Raw genomic sequence first — 5535 nt, forward strand, 5'->3', positions numbered from 1 at the left:
CCCCTGCGCAGACAACGAACAACCTACTCGCAGAAATGAGCAACCTACTAGCAGAAACCTACAACGTACACGCTGTAAAGGACAACAAAAGACACTCACAGAAACGAACAACCTACTCACAGAAACGAACAACTTAGTCGCAGAAATGGATGCGCACAGCACTCTCAGAAAAGGACAACTGAATCGTCTATTTCAAGATAGGTCAGCAAAATCTCGCATCTTAAGGCTGAATGTAATTTTCTTCTTAAACATAGCCCCCTCTATAATACTCAATTGCCTCTCAATATATGTGAAGCTCGTTATTTTAAGCCATTTTGTTCTAAAACACCGATGGATAGCAATTCTGGGGCTGTGTTACTGTTATGCAGGCAAAATGAAATAGGGTGCGCGGCAGGTGGGATGGACGAGGAGAATCAGAATACTATATATTTGTGCCTTAAAGAGGTAGTTCCTTTGTTAGAAGTTGAAGGGGTTGATTCATCCGGCATTGCATCAAATCGATGCTATATGTAGGGAGTGCATACATTTAAGTGTACCCCTTGAATTTGTATATTTAATTGCTGAAGCGGCAAGAGTTTTAAAAGAAGAAAATCAGCAGCGGCGTGAAAGTGAAGGGCCTCCTACTACAAGTGTTTTCGGATATAGGGCCAGACCAACATCTACAAATTCGCTTCGCTTCGTTTTTTAAGAATATTTCCAGAAAAAAAAATAATGTGACTTTTTAAATAATATAAAGTTCATGCCAGTGTTATAAAATGTATACGCACGCACGCTGTTTGTAACTTAACAACATGACGTCATGCGCCTAGTGTGGCCAAATTCTATCTGCGGATCTGCAAAGGCGTATACAGCCTTAGTCTGCAAGAGATTGGGAGACCACAGTCGGGGCTGAATGTATCCATTACAAGCCTAACGTTTTTGGTGTAATGTTAATATGGGCTTTTAACATCAGGAAGAATTTAGTTTTATGTTTTAGCCACAGAGTATTTAGGCCCACTTGCAAGTACAGCGCAGGCCTCACAGCCCTTTAATCCGGCCCTGTGTCATGAAAGTGTTACGTAAGGACGAAAGCTAGATATTAAATTTAAAACAAGTTATTCTTGCTGTCATTTATTTTATATTGTTTATAGCAGACTAACGCGGCTACACTTTTTAATCATCATGATGCCTATTATTTACGTATAACTGTCCCTATACAGTACTTTGAATGACAGATACGACAGTACTGATAGTATATCTGCTTCAATGAATAATTAAAAAATGATACTTTGGTAGTAGTGTCACCACATGGTGGTTTTAAATTGTTTCAGAAAATGACTTTCCCCTACCGTTAGTGATGGTGTGCGAGATGCCACCACCGGGGTTAGTGTCTTGACCCCGCAGTAAATCCGCAGCTTGATTTAGAAGCCTTCCGGCCTCCTTCAGTGAATTGTTATCCATCGGTGTTTTGGGAGAAAATGGCTTAAAATAATTAGCTTTTGTTATCTTGAGAGGCAAGTACTACAGAGGGGGCTATGCTTAGGAAGAAAATTACATTCAGCCTTAAGATGCGATATTTTTCTGATCTACAGTATCTTGAAATGGACGATACCGTTGTCCTTTTCTGAGAATGCTATGCGCATTCATTTCTGCGACTACGTTGTTCGTTTCTGTGAGTGTCTTTTGTTGTCTGTTTTCTGTGAAAGTCTAACGTTGTCCTTTACAGCGTGTACGTTGTAGGTTTCTGCGAGTAGGTTGCTCATTTCTGCGAGTAGGTTGTTCGTTTCTGCGAGAAGGTTGTTCGTTTGTAACTGTATTTTTGGCGGCGATTGCCTTCCATAAGCAAGCACTTCGCAATGACGTGACGCTCGAGTATTCTATTACCTCTACCACCTCTACTGTACTGTAATGTTCTTTATTTACCTACGACTTCTTACCGATTTATGGGATGTAGGCTACGTCTGTAACTAACTGTGAGCTTCTTGTATGTTTGTTATCAAATGTACTACAACAACAACAACAGCTAGTACCCCCTTCTATAGTAGTACCAGTGGTAAATAGGTACGTACATCTATCAAAGGCTAGAGCAAAAGAGGCTATAGATAATTGGCCTAGCCTAGTGGAACGGCCTAGAGGTGTAACCTTGCACCCTGTGCGTTACTATTTTCGGTTCTGGTAGAGGTAGAAATTAATCAAACGCGTAGACAACGTAGAATTAACATAAATGGTACATGCTTTATTCTTGCACGGTGTACATTCACTGTGTCATGCGCTACGCCTACGGTTTAAACTGTAATGCAATACAAATAAATGATCATAATAATATGAATAATAAAAGAAATAATACTATCAATAATGATAGATAATGTTAATACAGTATTAACAACAATAGAATAAAACGATAATAACTATAATACAGTAGCAATATACTGTAATACTAATAAAGGAACATAGCAAAGATTATCTAAGCAACACTATAAACAATACCTATGAATGAGAGCAAATGGCCTTGGCAACCTTCAATTTTAGATGTTTAGTCTAATTATCAAATGCCTATACTGAGTAGGTACAGTTAGGCCGATATTAATTAGCTGTAATCTCAAATACTTCCTAAAGTTTACTTTCAAATAGTAAATATTCTATGGCCTATAAACATTTAACATAACAAATTAACGATAAAAATGTAAGTTCACGTAGTTAGTTGAACTCACTACAGAAAACCTTAATGGTTACTGTTCCGTATGTATTTAATATGTTACCATATTCTACTATACTTAAATCAATTATCATAGTCATTTTTACGTGAACACAGCTCAAAAGTACATTACCGCCTACCGGCATTAGAGCAAGATACCAGTTTGACCTGAGTAATGTAACAATTTAGAACACCCTGCCGTATCAACAATCGTACGGACAATGTATAATCCAAACATTTTCACATGACAATGATCATATCAATTTAAATAGAATACCAATACATGCTATACAACATATAATAAAATAGAAAATATAAACATATAAAAATAAAGGTAATTCATATATCTAAGGGGTGATTATTATATATAATTATTACAGTGACATAATATACTGCAATTATTATACAGTATCAGGTCCCTGATTATATCATACTGGTCAACAGCATTTATAAACTGCTAATAATGATGATTATGTACTAAATGAGAGTACTGTATCCTCAATGAGAGTACTAATGTAATCTTATTAATTAACTATAATCCTAGAACATAATTCAATATAAACTTACATCAGTTTCTTCTCCAGAACCTGTTGCATTGAATCCATGAACTGAACTGATATACTGTTTTGGTGACTATTCCAAAACAAGATAAGAAAGTCTGTTGCTAAGTGAGAATGGCAAACCTTGAATGCATAGTTGGAAGATAGCTAAGTTCACTGTCTGTAATCTAGAATTACAATCACCACAAACTTGTGGTCTGCATAGATTATCTGTGGTCTATGCTTTAACACAAACCTATTCTACAAACAGGGGAAGTAAATACATATAGCAAAATCTGACTTAACAAGAGGTCCTACCTGCTAGCTAGCATATGTATTAAAATGTTGATAACAAAATTATTTCATCTGGTACCAATCTAAGTTCTTCATTCCTTAGATGTTAGATGTGCTTGAAAAGAGAGCCACATTTCACACTGAAGTGTGTACGACATCAGTAATATTATGTCAATTCCAAAAATGTTTAAGGTTAAACTTATATCGGTTGATGAGGAATTTATTGATTAGGCCTATAAATAGGAAATTGCATCAATTTATTTTGCAAAAACAAGGTTTCCAGCTTCAGAAGGGGGCACATCCCCTGTCCGCACAAGGGCACACATTGGCGCTAACACCAGGCGCGTAACAGGGGTCTTGAATCAGAGTGGGTATTTATTTTGCCAAGTAATTTACCATACTCACCCCACCCCACTCCCAATATAGAAAACAATAAGACATAGGGCTTATCTTATTTATAATATAGGCCACACACGTGTGTTTGAAACTAAATATAAGCATTTTCATCATGGTTTTATTTATTACAAACATATTCTTTCACCATCAATACACATTGAGGCCCTTCTTTTAGGTTAAAACGATCTATCTTAAATTTGTCTTTCTTGAGTTTGGGACTATTATGTGTTTAAATAACTTAAAAGGATAAACATTAAAAAGCCCTAAAAAATGCGCGCGAAGCGCGCAAAATATTTTTGTGTTTTTAATTCTAATTTCGTTGGAATTGATGAAAACTCGCTAAAATGTGCAATTTTTAGAAGAAATTGGCCTACCGTAACAAGAAATGCGTGCAAAGAATTTGAGAATTTTAGACACTTTCAGAGGATGCATTTGTCAAGGGGTGAGGAAAGATTTTCCGAAGATGGATATTTTCCCCTTGTCTCCCGGTGTTTTTAATTCTAATTTCGTTGGAATTGATCAAAACTCCCTAAAATGTGCAATTTTTAGAGGAAATTGGCCCATGTCAACAAGAAATGCGCGCGAAGCGCACGAAATTTGAGGTTTTTAGGCAATTTCTGGGGATGAAAAGAGCATTTATAAAGGGGTGGGAAAGATTTTTCAAAGATGGATATTTTCCCCTTGTCCCCCAGTGGTTACGCCATCGGGCAGCATAGATCAAAGGAGTTATGACAGTTTTTGAAGTGGAGAAGGGGTTGCAGAGTGTTGTGAGTCTGGTCATTATGATATCTTCCTTTTTATTCTTGTCTTTACTTTTCTCTTCTCTTTTTATTTTCCTTTCCTTTTCTTTTCCTCTTCTTTCTCTTTCCCTCCCTCTCCCCTCTTTCTTTTCTCTTATTACCCAGCCCGGTACGGCGGCTTGGTGAGCCCGGTAAAAACCACCGGGGGGGGGGGGGGAAAAGTTCGATAGGCCTGCCATAAGTCGGACCAGGAGAGACCTAGCGCGTCGATCAAGTGACCCGCAGTGTGCTGAATAAGACCTTGGCCTGCACTGAATAATACATAACTTTTATACAATATTGTAAAGTTAATATGCTTAATTGAATTAAATATTATTAACATTCTGTTACCCTTTCTTTTTCTGGAATAGGGTCTATAGCCGGCAATACTTATTTAAATTGTTACTTACAGTATTAGCCTTTTCCAATCCACTGCTGGATGTAGGCCTCCTCATCATTCCTTCATTTTTTGTCTTCTGTGCAGTCTGCATCCAACTGACCCCACCATTATAGTGTAGATCGATCTCCATCTATTACCGGGTCTGCCTCTTGGTCTTCAGAAGCTGTGTGGTGTTCAGACGGTTGCTTTAGTGTCCATCGGTTGTCTTGTTCTTATCTTCCCATGTGACAACAATCATTTTTCTTTCCATTCGCCTTACTGTGACGCACAGTAATTTCTCGACTTTCTTAGAGAGAGAGAGAGACACCATGTTTCACAACCATATGTAAATACTGGGATAATACATTTGTTGAATTGTCTTCTTAGACACATTGGTAGCTCTTGGTCTTTTAGGATGTACTTTAGTTTGTCGAACTTAGCCCATGCAGGCTAGGTGTGTTCATTACTTTACAT

The sequence above is a fragment of the Anneissia japonica genome, unplaced genomic scaffold (genome assembly GCF_011630105.1).
Source record: "Anneissia japonica isolate Jap-2015-1 unplaced genomic scaffold, ASM1163010v1 scaffold287870_len75133_cov130, whole genome shotgun sequence".
Taxonomy (NCBI): domain Eukaryota; kingdom Metazoa; phylum Echinodermata; class Crinoidea; order Comatulida; family Comatulidae; genus Anneissia; species Anneissia japonica.